This window comes from Balaenoptera borealis (assembly GCF_965194805.1).
Source record: "Balaenoptera borealis genome assembly, chromosome: 15".
Taxonomy (NCBI): Eukaryota; Metazoa; Chordata; class Mammalia; order Artiodactyla; family Balaenopteridae; genus Balaenoptera; species Balaenoptera borealis.
This window is the reverse complement of record NC_138871.1, coordinates 30,165,328-30,180,196: the sequence shown is the minus strand read 5'-3', so window position 1 is coordinate 30,180,196 and position 14,869 is coordinate 30,165,328.

The window sequence follows — 14,869 nt, the reverse complement described above, 5'->3', positions numbered from 1 at the left end:
ATCCGCTGCCTGAGGGCTTGGACCCCAGCTAATGAGAACAGGGGGAGGTAGTGCGTTGAGACTTAGTGACAGCTGGGCCTGCGGAGGTCTGGGAGAGATGCCTGTATGTGTGGTATGGTAAGAGGGAGACAAAAAGCCAGAAGAAGGGGCAGAGGCTGAAAGGCTTTGAAAAGAATAGCTGGCTAAAATTTGCAATTCACCCGTGAAATTAAGCAACATTTATTGACATGGGGAAAAACGGGATCCAGTCAGAAACCAGCATCTGCTGACAAACCCTAACACTGATCACAGACTGAACCCTAGACCTGGCCTCAGGCTGAACTTTAACCCTGGCCACAGACTCACCACTAAGTCTGTCCTCAGACATACCCTAGTCCCAACTCCTCCACCTTCACTGAGCCTAATCTTGGCCACCGGCCACTTCAAAACTGCATGTTTGATCTCAGAGGTAGAGGAAAAGAGCATGTAGCTGTTTCTGGAGAGACACCACAGAGAACCCCACTGCAGGGCTTGGTGAGAATGACACTTGGCTGCATATGGGAAAAGACTGCACCAGCCATTCACAGCCCTTGTTCTCCAGCGTGGCCTTAACGTCCTACACAACTGAGTCTCTTCTCCTCCTCACCATCCCCTCCCCCACCTGCCAAGCAGGTGTGCCCACTCTTCCCTGACCCTGGGCTCCTGCCTTCTTCTGGGCCCTTGATAACCCCCTGCCCCAGTTTCAGAGCTCTCTGAGTCCCATCTTAACAGCCAAACACAGATATCATCTTCCCAAAACCAATCGCAGCCAGAAGGCTCTCTCCCTCTTCTGAAATCCTGCAGCCATGTACCTTAATAATCCATCTGGCTACTAATCACAAACATTCCTTCTATTGTCTTCTTCAACTGTTATCTTCCTTGGCAGAATGATTGCATGTAAGATATACACTCAAATTATCTCCCCAAGTAGATAGTAATTTTTCCACTACCATAAGCAATGCTGAGATGAACATCCTTACAATACATCTTTATGCACTTGTGTACTTGAAAAACATCTCACCAATCAGAGGAATATCCTGAACATAATTTTAAAAGTCAAAAAATCTCATAATGAAAATCAGCAATGCCCTGTCTCACTCTTCCCCCTCCGCCAAGACATTCACAGTTCCTTTTGTGGTTTTTAACTGCATACATATAAATAATTTTTTTATATTCTACGTTCTTAATTAACCAAGTTTAAACATCATCTATTTACTTCCTACTACGGGAGATGAGAAGAGATTGCTTATACTGCCACACACAAACAATTCCCCTCTTCTTGATCTTCCAATAGAGTTAAATTACAACATTCTTAAATCTGAGCCATGTAGTATACTATGATTACATTTTCTTTCCTGTAAAATTTTCAGTTCTTCCTGGAGTTAATAACTGCCTCAATTTTTAATTTACCTCACTTTATCGATACTTTTTGCTAATTCTTCTCAAACTCTCTGACAGAACCATGAAACCTTTCCAAATAAGGTCAACACCTCAAGTAGTTATTTACCTTGTTGTTCTCATCTGGTCTGGCTCTCAAGCACTTCATATCACTGTATGTACTTCTACACCACCTAATACTTCTTTTTTTCTCATATTTCTTTCATCATCATCTTGTGAATTCACTTTGCTTCTCTCTTATGTTGGCTAGCCTAGTTCCTAGTTCCACTGTTTTCAGTTTCTTAGCTTAGTCTCTTATTTTGTTGGAATACAACCTCCTGTAGTTTCTTCAGAAAGAATAGGAGATAAAATTTTTGAGAGGTTACGTGTCTGAATTGCCTTTATTCTACCCTCCAGATTAATGAATAGTTTGGCTGGGTATAAAATTCTAAATTTATGTTTTAAAGGTTCCTCCTACTAAAACATAGCCAGATACTAGAAAAATTACCTTAAATACAATTTATATTTTATAACCAAACTCAAAAACATAAGGGAAAAAAAAATAAAGTCAGGAAAACATTCTTCCATCATTGAGATCTTTAAGTCAGGTCAAATGTCCTCAATACTGGCTTTACATTAGAATCACTGGTAGAGGTTTAAAATATATATATATAGTGATACCCCAGAATCTGATTTAATTGGTCTTCAATGGGGATGAGCATAGATTTTTTTTTAGTGAGAAATCTCTCCTGGTCCAATGCAAAATGCTGGGTTTTTTTATTGTGGTAAAATATGCATAACACAAAACTCACCATGTAACCATCATTAACTGTACAATTCAGTGGCTTTAAGTACAGTCACACTGTTATGCAGTCATAACCACCATCCAACTCCAGAACTGTTTTCATTTCCCAAAACTGAAACTCTGTACCCATTAAACAACAATTCCTGATTCCTTCCTTCCTCCAGCCCTTGGCCACTACCATTCTACTTTCTGTTTCTATGAATTTCACTCCACTGGGTACCTCATATAAGTGGAACCATATGGTATTTGTTCTTTTGTGATTGGCTTTTTTTCACTTAGCATAATGTTTTCAAGATTCATCCATATTGTAGCACATGTCAGAATTTCCTTCCTTTTTAATATTCCATTGTGTGTATATACCACATTTTGTTTATCCATTCATCTGTTGATGGACACTTGGGTTGTTTTCACCTTTTGGCAACTGTGAATAATGATGCTATGAACATAGAGGTATAAATATCTGTTTGAGTTTCTACTTTCAGTTCTTTTGGGTATATACCTCAGAGTGAAATTGCTAGAGTATGCTAATTCTATGTACAATTTTTTGAGGCACCACATACTGTTTTCCATAGCAACTGCATCATTTTATATCCCACCAGGAATGGACAGATATCCCAGTTTCTCCACATCGTTACCAATGCTTGTAATTTTCTGGATTGTTGTCGTTGTTGCTGTTGTTATTGTTGTTATAGTAGCCATCCTAATGGGTGTGAAGTGATATCTCATTGAGATTTTGTTTTGCATTTCTCTGATGATTAATGATGTTGAGCATCTTCGCATGTGCTTATTGGCCATTTGTATACTGTCTTTGAAGAAATGTCTATTAAAATCTTTTGCCTGTTTTTTACTAGAATTAATTATTTGTTTGTTTTTTTGTTTTTTATAAATTTATTTATTTATTTATTTATTTATTTATTTATTTATTTTTGGCTACATTGGGTCTTCATTGCTGTGCATGGGCTTTCTCTAGTTGCGGCAAGTGGGGGCTACTCTTCGTTGCGGTACACAGGCTTCTCACTGCGGTGGCTTCTCTTGTTGTGGAGCACAGGCTCTAGGTGCACGGGCTTCAGTAGTTGTGGCATGCGGGCTCAGTAGTTATGGCTCGTGGATTCAGTAGTTGTGGCTCACGGGCTCTAGAGCACAGGCTCAGTAGTTGTGGCTCATAGGCTTAGTTGCTCCACGGCATGTGGGATCTTCCCGGGCCAGGGCTCGAACCCGTGTCCCCTGCATTGGCAGGTGGATTCTTAACCACTGCGCCCCAGGGAAGTCCCTGTTTTTTGTTTTTGAATTATAGAAATTCTTTATATATTTTGAATATTTGTCCCTTATCAGAGATATGATTTGCAAATATTTTCTCCCATTCCACTGGTTGTCTTTTCACTATGCTAATAGTGCCCTTTGATGCATAAAAGTTTTTGATTTTTATCAAGTCCAATTTATCTATTTTTTTCTTCTATTGCCTGTGCTTTTGGTGTCATATTGAAAAAATCATTATCAATCAATGTCATGTAGATTTTACTCAATGCTTCCTTCTAAGTTTTATAGTTTTAGCTCTTACCTTTAGATCTTTGATCCATTTTGAATTAATTCGTGTATACTGTGTAAGGTAAGGGTCCAACTTCATTCTTTTGCATTTGGCTATCCAGTTTTCCCAACACCATTTGTTGAAAACGCTGACATTTCCCCATTGCATAATCTTGGCATTCTGTTGAAAACCATTTGACCATATATACAAGGGTTTATTTCTGGGCTGTATATTCTATTCCATTGGTATACATGTCTGTCTTTATAGCAGTACCACACTATTTGGACTACTGTAACTTTGTAGTAAGTTTTGCAATCACAAAGATGTGAGACCTCCAACTTTGTTCTTCTTTATCAGAATTGTGGACTACTCAGGGTCGCTTGTGATTTCATATACATTTTAGGATGGTATTTTCTATTTCTGCAGAAAACTTCACTGGGATTTTGATAGGGACCTATTGAGTTTAGAGAACATTTTGGGTAGTGTTGACATCTTGACAATATTAAGTCTTCCAATCCAGGCAAAGATTTTTGTTACTCACATTAAAAAGACTATGGAAGCAAAGAACCCAAGTTCTTTCATTTGCCTTTGAATTTACTTTGTCTGCCAAGTCATTCAACTAAAAACCTCAAAACATCTTTATCAGTTGCTTCACATGATATTCAGTGGTAATTATATATTACTTTTCTTTATATTATTTATCAATAAATAATCCACAGTTCTTCCAGATCAATGGCTTATGCATCAGCTGAAGGATTTTCTGTGTCATATATTAGTTTTTAAAAACCCTATTAATCCCATCCCTGGGGATTACTGAATCATACTGAATCATAATTTCCAGGGATTTAAAAATAAAATGAAATCTACAGCTTAGTTTAAAATAAATCCAAGAGCGAACAAAAAGAATCAAAAATAAATAAATAAATAAAACTTGAAAAAGAAAAGGAAGCTAGGAGAGGTGAAACATAAACAAATGTGAAAGAAAAAGTTATCCTGAGGGCAAATGCCAATTTTGGCACTACAATAGAAAAACAAGCAAACCAACCAAAACTCAATATTTTTTTTAAAAAGTAAAGAGAAATAAAGTAGCATAGACTTACATCAATAGTTAAAAGATGTATATGGTCAGTTTAGACTTAAAATTTTTATCTATGTGTTGTTTAGAATGACACACATAGAACATGAAGACAGAGAGTCTGAAAGTCAAAGGATAAGAAAAGATACTGTAAGCAAATACTTACAAAGATAGGTAGCCAGCTATCTATAAAAGACAAATGTTAAGATGAGAAGCATTATCAAGGATAAAAAGAATCACTTCATAATGAGGAAAAGTTTAATGTACTGGAAAGATACAATAATTATTAACTTGTCTATACTTATTAGAATAGGTACTAGACCCAGGGACAAATTCACCATTATAATGAAAAATTTCAACACAGTTTACTCAAGTACATATGGATAAAGGAAAATAAAAATCAATAATGATACATGGCATTTGAACAATTCACTATGGTAGTTTCGTTTAGTGGATATTCTCACTACAATCAGAAAATACAGGGTGCAGAGTCAAGATGGCAGACTAGGAGGACGTGGAATTCACATCTCCACAAAACTAGGGCACCTACCAGACACTGGTGGGGGACCACGGAACCTAAGGGGATGGGAGGAACCCTCAGTGACTGGGTAGGATGTTGGGGAGGAGTGAGGGGGGAGGAGAATTGGAGGTGGGACAGGACCACCCTGAGGGGCAGCTGGGGGAGGGAAAGGATCCCATGCCCAGAGTGGGAAAGGGAGGACCATTGGGAGGGCAGAGGATCAAAAGGGAGTGTAGCCAGCATTTCCCCTGCTCACTTGGGCCCCCAGGAGCCTGCTGAGATCCTGGGCCTGATCCTCTGCCCACCAAGGCCCCCTCCAGCCACGCAGATCCTGAGGGAGTGGGAGGGAGGGAAGGGGGAGCAAAAGTAAATGACGGACCTATAGGACCAGCACCGTTGAGGGGTGGCTGGGGGAGGGGAGGAGTTCCTACACCCGGCAGAACCCCCCCATGGTTAGGGGTCCAGCAGTGACAGGGGGGACCCTTGGGGAGGCGGAGGAATGGGTGGGGGAGCCGCCAGTACTTTCCCTGCCCACTTGGGCACTGGAGAGCCTGTTGGGCTCCTGGGCCTAATCCTTGGCCCTTGGAGCCTTCCTCCTGCTGCACAGAGCCCAAGCCCCGCCCCTACACCGCACCCAGGGCCCTAACTCTACAGGCGGCACTTAGCACTCAGAGACCCCCTTCAACCATGCTGGGCTTAAACTCCACCCACTCACCCTCACCCAGGGCCTTACCTCCAAACTCCGGAACTACACACTCTGAAGGCCCCCTGCTGGACATGCTGCCTCTCCCCTTCTGCACAGGTCCTAAGCCTAGGCCCTGCCCCATGCTTGAATGTCACCTGCATAGGCCTGCCCCCAAAGTATTTTCTGGCTGTGTGGGTGCTGAGCCTAGGCCCTGCTCCACTCTAAACCTCACCCCTGCCTAAGTTTCACCCCACACCTAAGATCTGCCCCCCATACCCAAGGGCTTTTCCAGCCTTTTTTTTTTCTTCTTCTTCTTTTAGGTTGGGGTTCTGGTTTACCTTGTTGTTGTTGATTCATTTATATTTTTATTTTTTCTAATAAATCTTTTATTTTTCTAATTTTATTTTATTCTTTATACTTTGTTATTGTTCTTTTCCTTTTGACTTGTTCCTTTTTTTTTTCTTTCTTTTTCCTGTTGTGGTTTTGTTTTACCTTATTGCAGTTGTTTCAATTACATTTTTATTTTTTCTAATATAGTTTTTATCTTTCTAATTTTATATTATTTTTTATATTTTGTTATTGTACTGCTCCGTTTTTTCTTTTCTTTTGCCATGCAGCATGGCTTGCGGGACCTTGGTTCCCAGGCCGGGGGTTGGGCCTGAGCTCCTGTGGTGGGAGAGCTGAGTGCAGACTGCTGGACTAACAGAGAACATCAGACCCCAGGGAATATTTATCAGAGTGAGGCCTCCAAGAGGTCCTGATCTCGGCACCAAACCCAGCTTTACCCAACTGCCTGCAAACTCCAGTACTAGACACCTCAGGCAAAACAACCAGTAAGACAGGAATACATCCCCACCCATCAAAAAAAAAAAAAATTGAAGTGACAAAAAAATATGTTACAGAAGAAGGAGCAAGGTAAAAACCTAAAAGACCAAATAAATGAATAAGAAATAGGCAACCTACCTGAAAAAGAATTCAGAGTAATGATAGTAAAGATGATCCAAAATCTCGGAAAAAGAATGGAGAAAATACAAGAAATGTTTAACAAGGACCTAGAAGAACTAAAGAGCAAACAAACAGTGATGAACAACACAATAACTGGAATTTAAAATGCTCTAGAAGGAAGCAATAGCAGAATAACTAAGGCAGAAGAACAGATAAATGAGCTGGAAGATTAAATAGTGGAAATAACTGCCACAGAGCAGAATAAAGAAAAAAGAATGAAAAGAATTGAAGACTGTCTCAGAGACCTCTGGGACAACATTAAAAGCACCAACATTCAAATTATAGGGGTCCCAGAAGAAGAAGAGAAAGAGAAAGGGTCTGAGAAAATATTTGGAGAAATTATAGTTAAAAACTTCCCTAACATGGGAAAGGAAATAGCCATTCAAATCAAGGAAGTGCAGAGTCCCATACAGGATAAACCTTAGGAGAAACACACCAAGACACATATTAATCAAACTAACAAAAATTAAATTCAGAGAAAAAATATTAAAAGCAGAAAGGGAAAAGCAAAAAATAACATAGAAGGGAATCCCCATAAGGTTATCAGCTGATTCCTCAGCAAAACTCTACAGGCCTGAAGGGAGTGGCAGGATATATTTTAAGTGATGAAAGGGAAAAACCTACAACCAAGATTACTCTACCCAGCAAGGATCTCATTCATATTCAATGGAGAAATCAAAACATTTACAGACAAGCAAAAGCTACAAGAATTCAGCACCACAAAACCAGCTTTACAACAAATGCTAAAGGAACTTCTCTAAGTGGGAAACACAAGAAGACCCACAAAAACAAACCCATATCAATTAAGAAAATGGTAATAGGAACATACATATTGATAATCACCTTGAATGTAAATGGATTAAATGCTCCAACCAAAAGACACAGATTGGCTGAGTGGATACAAAAACAAGACCCTTATATATGCTATCTACAAGAAACCCACTTCAGACCTAGGGACACATACAGACTAAAGTAAGGGGATGGAAAAAGATATGCCATGCAAATGGAAATCACAAGAAAGCTGGTGTAGCAATACTCATATCAGATAAAATAGACATTAAAATAAAGACTGTTACAAGAGATAAGGATGGACACTACATAATGATCAAGGGATCAATCCAAGAAAATATAACAATTACAAATATTTATGCACTCAATATAGTAGCACCTCAATACATAAGGCAAATGCTAACAGCCATAAAAGGAGAAAACGACAGTAACACAATTAATAGTGGTGGACTTTAGCACCTCACTTACACTGATAGACAGATCATCCAGACAGAAAATAAATAAGGAAACACAAGCTTTAAATGACACAATAGACCAGATAGACTTAATTGATATTTTTAGGACATTCCACCCAAAAGTGGAAGAATACACTTTCTTCTCAGGTGCACATGGAACATTCTCCAGAATAGATCACATCTTGGGTAATGAATAGCCTTGGAAAATTTAAGAAAATTGAAATCGTATCAAGTATCTTTTCCAACCATAATGCTATGAGATTAGAAATCAATTACAGGAAAAAAACTTTAAAAACACAAAAACATGGAGGCTAAATATTGCACTACTAAATAACCAAGAGATCACTGAAGAAATCAAAGAAGAAATTTAAAAATACCTAGAAACAAATGACAACAAACACACGACGATTCAAAACCTATGGGATGCAGCAAAAGCAGTTCTAAGAGGGAAGTTTATAGCAATTCAATCTCATCTCAAGAAACAAGAAACATCTCAAATAAACAATTTAACCTTACACCTAAAGCAACTACAAAAAGAAGAACAAAGAAAACACAAAGTTAGTAGAAGGAAGAAATCCTAAAGATCAGAGCAGAAACAAATGAAATAGAAATGAAGAGAACAATAACAAAGATCAATAAAACTAAAAGTTGATTCTTTGAGAAGATAAACCAAATTGATAAACCTTTAGCCAGACTCATCAAGAAAAAAAGGGAGAGGACTCAAAGCAATAAAATTAGAAATGAAAAAGGAGAAATTACAACCGACACCACAGCAATACAAAGGATCCTAAGAGACTACTGCAAGCAATTCTGTGCCAATAAAATGGACAACCTGGAAGAAATGGACAAATTCTTGGAAAGGTACAACTTTCCAAGACTGAACCAGGAAGAATTAGAAAATATAAATAGATCAATCACAGGTAATGAAATTGAAACTGTAATTTAAAATCTTCCAACAAACAAAAGTTCAGGACCAGATGGCTTCACAGGCGAATTCTATCAAACATTTAGAGAAGAGCTAACATCAATGCTTCTCAAACTCTTCCAAAAAATTGCAGACGAAGGAATACTCCCAAACTCGTTCTACAAGGCCACCATCACGCTGATACCCAAACCAGACAAAGATATCACAAAAAAAGAAATTTATAGACCAATATCACTGATGAACATAGATGCAAAAATCCTCAACAAAATACTAGCAAACAGAATCCAACAACACTTTAAAAGGACCATAAAACATGATCAAGTGGGGTTTATCCCAGGGATGCAAGAATTCTTCAATATACACAAAACAATCAATGTGATATACCATATTAACAAATTAAACAATAAAAACCATATGATCATCTCAATAGATGCAGAAAAAGCTTTTGACAAAATTCAACACCCATTTATGATAAAAACTCTCCAGAAAATGGGCATAGAGGGAACCTACCTCAACATAATAAAAGCCATATATGACAAACCCACAGCAAACATCATTCTCAATGGTAAAACTCTGAAAGCACTTCCTCTAAGATCAGGAATGAGACAAGGGTGCCCACTCTTGCCACTATTGTTCAACACAGTATTGGAAGTCCTAGCCACAGCAATCAGAGAAGAAAAAGAAATAAAATGAATACAAATTGGAAAAGGAGAAGTAAATCTGTCACTGTTTGCTGATGACATGATCCTATACATAGAAAACCCCAAAGATGCCACCAGAAAACTACTAGAACTAATCAGTGAATTTGGTAAGGTTTCAGGATACATAATTAATGCACAGAAATCTCTTGCATTCCTATATGCTAACAACAAAAGATCAGAAAACAATCCCATTTACCATTGCAACAAAACCAATAAAATACCTAGGAATAAACCTACCTAAGGAAGAAAAAACCTGTACTCAGAAAATTATAAAACACTGATGAAAGAAATCAAAGATGACATAAACAGATGGAGAGATATACCATGCTACTGGATTGGAGGAATCAACATTGTGAAAATGACAGTACTATCCAAAGCAATCTACAGGTTCAATGCAATCCCTATCAAATTACCAATGCCATTCTTCACAGAATTAGAAAAAAAATTTTACAATTTTTATGGAAACACAAAAGACTCTGAATAGCCAAAGCAATCCTGAGAAAGAAAAACAGAGCTGGAGGAATCAGGCTCCCTGAGTTCAGACTATACTACAAAGCTATAGTAATCAAGACAGTATGGTACTGGCACAAAAACAGAAATATCAATCAATGGTACACAATAGAAAGCCCAGAGATAAATCCACACACATATGGTCAACTAATCTATGACAAAGGAGGCAAGAATATACAATGGAGAAAAGACAGCCTCTTCAATAAGTGGTGCTGGGAAAACTGGACACCTACATGTGAAAGAATGAAATTAGAACACTCCTTCACACCATACAGAAAAATAAACTCAAAATGGATTAAAGACCTAAATGTAAGGCCAGACACTTTAAAACTCTTAGAGGAAAACATGGACAGAACACTCCATGACATAAATCACAGCAAGATCTTCTATGACCCACCTCCTAGAGTAATGGAAATAAAAATAAACAAATGGGACCTAATGAAACTTAAAAGCTTTTGCACAGCAAAGGAAACTGTAAACAAGATGAAAAGACAACCCTCAGAATGGGAGAAAATATTTGCAGATGAAGCAATGGACAAAGGATTAATCTCCAAAATATACAAGCAGCTCATGCAGCTCAATATCACAAAAACAAACAACTCAATCCAAAAATAGGCAGAAGACCTAAATAGACATTTCTCCATAGAAGACATACAGATGGCCAACAAATACATGAAAAGATGCTCAACATCACTAATCATTAGAGAAATGCAAATCAAAACCACAGTGAGGTATCATCTAACACTGGTCAGAATGGCCATCATCAAAAAATCTAGAAAAAAGAAATGCTGGAGAGGGTGTGGAGAAAAGGGAACCCTCCTGCACTGTTGGTGGGAATGTGAATTGATACAAACACTATGGAGAACAGTATGGAGGTTCCTTAAAAAACTAAAAATAGAACTACCATATGACCCAGCAATCCCACTCCTGGGCATATACCCTGAGAAAACCATAATTCGAAAAATACATGTACCACCATTTTCATTGCAGCACTATTTACAATAGCCAGGACATGGAAGCAACCTAAATGTCCATCAACAGATGAATGGATAAAGAAGATGTGGCACATATATAGAATGGAATATTACTCAGCCATAAAAAGGGAATGAAATTGAATTATTTGTAGTGAGGTGGATGGACCTAGAGTCTGTCACACAGAGTGAAGTAAGTCAGAAAGAGAAAAACGCCATATGCTAACGCATATATATGGAAACTAAAAAATCGGTACTGATGAACCTATGGCAGGGCAGGAATAAAGATGCAGATGTAGAGAACAGACTTGAGGACATGAGATGGGGTGGAAAGGGGAAGCTGGGATGAAGTGAGAGAGTAGCATTGACATATATACACTACCAAATGTAAAACGGATAGTTAGTGGGAAGCTGCTGCATAGCTCAGGGAGATCAATTCGATGCTTTGTGAGGACCTAGAGGGATGGGATAGGGAGGGTGGGATGGAGGCTCAAGAGAAGGGATATGGGGATATATGTACACATATAGCTGATTCACTTTGAGGTAGGGCAGAAATTGACACAACTTTGTGAAGCAATTATACTCCAATAAAGATGTGAAAAAAAGAAGAATGAAAAAAAAAAAGAGAGAGAAATCTAAGACACAATCTCTTCAAGATCAGAAGTAAATCAAGAATGTCCTGGGGCTTCCCTGGTGGCGCAGTGGTCGAGAGTCTGCCTGCCAATGCAGGGGACACGGGTTTGAGCCCTGGTCTGGGAAGATCCCACATACCGCAGAGCAACTAGGCCCGTGAGCCACAGTTACTGAGCCTGCGCGTCTGGAGCTTGTGCTCCGCAACAAGAGAGGCCGCGATAGTGAGAGGCCTGCGCACTGTGATGAAGAGTGGCCCCCACTTGCCGCAACTAGAGAAAGCCCTCGCACAGAAACGAAGACCCAACACAGCCAAAAATAAATAAATAAATTAATTAATTAAAAAAAAATATTTTATAAAAGAATGTCCCTTGTCACTGCTCTGTTGAACATAATCTTGAAAGTCCCAGGAAATGTGCAGGACAAAAAAATGAAGTCAGAGGTGTGAGGATTGGAAAGGAAGAGATAAGACCCTCGTCATTCGTGAATAATGTGACTGTCTTCGTAGAAAGTGTAACCAAATCAACACAAGAACCATTGGAACTAATGGGTCACAAGATAAACCTACAGAAATCATAATAAGACTCCACACTGGCAATAATAAGCGGAAAGTAAGACACCGCTCACAACAGCAGCCGAAGCCAGGAGTTAAGTACCAAAGAGCAGACGTGCGCGTGACCTTCTTGAGACTCCACGGAAGGACGCAGATGAGCAACAGAATGGAGAAAGTGCCGCAGTCAGGACAGCACAGCTGACAAAAGTCTCCAAGTTAGTGTCTAGGTCAATGTCATGCAAATCCAAATTGCAGCAGGCTTTTTTTTAGGAAACTCCTCCTAAATTGGCCCGTGGAAGAATAAAAGTCCAGGAATGGGGACGTGAAGTGAAAAAGAGCAAAGAGAAAGCACTCGCTCCCCCAGAATGGAGATAACCCCAAAGCCGTGGTCACTACGATAACATAATTGACAGGCCAGCTCTGCCAACGAAGGAGCAAGGTCACCCTGAACAGGCCTGGGGACTCGTGGGCTCCAAAGGGGACCAGTGACCAACGACCAGGGGACATGTGCTGGGGACACGGCTCATCACTGGGGAAAGAAGACTGGTCTTTATAAAAAGCTGGCTCCAGATAGATCGCAGGTGTGGATGTGAAGGCGAGTGTGAGAGAATCATGGGGACTGACCCACATGGGGAACGACAGGCGCCAACAGGGAGCCCCAGGGTGCTCTGAGCATCAGAGCAACGTGCTTGGCGGGGCTGCAGTTCCCACCTACCAGGCTGACGGGGGGGTGGGTGCATTGCTGGGGGTCACATGCATCACCATTTCAGAAAGCCAGACCTACAGAAGGGCAGACAGGAGGGTCCCCACCCCTGAGGTTTATAAAAGGCAGGGAGTTGCAGGATGCCACCGCTGTAAGTGGAGTCTGGAGTCTGCTCCTGGAGCCACACGCAGAGAGCCGTTCAGATGGCATTTGTGAGTAAACACACACACACACACAAACACACACACACACACACACCTGCCCCAGCCTTTGTACAAGGGTGCCAACTTATTCAAGGATTTTCGGAGTGGGAGCTCTGAGCAGGGGCTGGGCAGGGCTGGGGGGAGGAGGCATGTAGTGTGGACAGGTTGACAGAGTAGGGCACTGAGGACCACCAGTTACCAGACCTCCACATCAACACCTAAAACCCGCCAAGGAGGAGACCCTGCCACTGTCCCCTGGAGTCTGCAGGGACAGCTCCAGGGTATAACCAGCCTGGGCCCGAGGGGCAGCCTGCTCGCCCTCTTCTGCCAGACCCTCATGCACCCCTTCTGGCAAATAAACCTCAGTGAGGTGCACACGACTGATCTCGCAGGTAAATCACTCAAGACACGGACTTGGCAGCCAACCCAGGAGCCCTGACAACAGGGACACTGCAGGTGTCATGACCAGTCAGCAGCGGCCCCTCTGTGGGGCTTGGTGTGGGAAGAGGGTGTTGACCAGGTGCTGGTTGCGGCCCAGGCACAGAGGGGAGTGACTCCACTGCAAGCCCCCACCCCACCCCACAACTGCTACTGCCCCTCCTTGGAGACATTACTTCCCCCAGCAGCCCCTGCTTCAAACAGGTTCTTTGAGGGGAAGGAGAATCAATCTCCTTCATATAAATGTTTAATTGGGAAAGAAAAAAGAAAGAAAGAAAGAAAGAAAATACACATACTTCTTAAGCACACATGAATAATTTACAAAGTTAACCACACACCAAGACATAAAGCAAGCTTTAACACATTTCAAAAAATTGCTATAATTTCAAACCACAATCTCTCATCACAACGCAATTCAATGAGAACTCAATAACAAAACTATGATTATTGTAGAAGCACGTTTCTAAATAATGATTCAAAAAGAAATCATAATAGAAACTTAAAAATGATCATAACAGTAGAGTTCAGCTTCTAGCCAACATTTAGTAACAGTGACAAGATTTACTCTCTCACTTTACACAATCGGGAAACCAGAAAAATATATATAATAATGGTTTTTTGACATTGGAATAAGTTGCACAGGACTTTAATAACTGAGAGAAGGGAAACAAACAAAATGGGCTCTATGATTTTACCAGCTTACTGACTTCTTATTAGAAGCTATGCAAGACGGAAAACAAAGGTGAGATATAATTAAAGTCCTGAACAAAAGACAAATCTGTCAACCTAGAATTTTTACTCAAAAAAATTTTTTCGGGAATTCCCTGGTGGTCCAGTGATTAGGACTCTGTACTTTCACTGCTGGGGCCCAGGTTCAATCCCTGGTGAAGGAACTAAGATCCTGCAAGCCATGTGACATGGCCAAAAAAAAAAAAAAAAGGAAGAGAAAAATATTTTCATAACTGAAAAGAAAATAAAGAG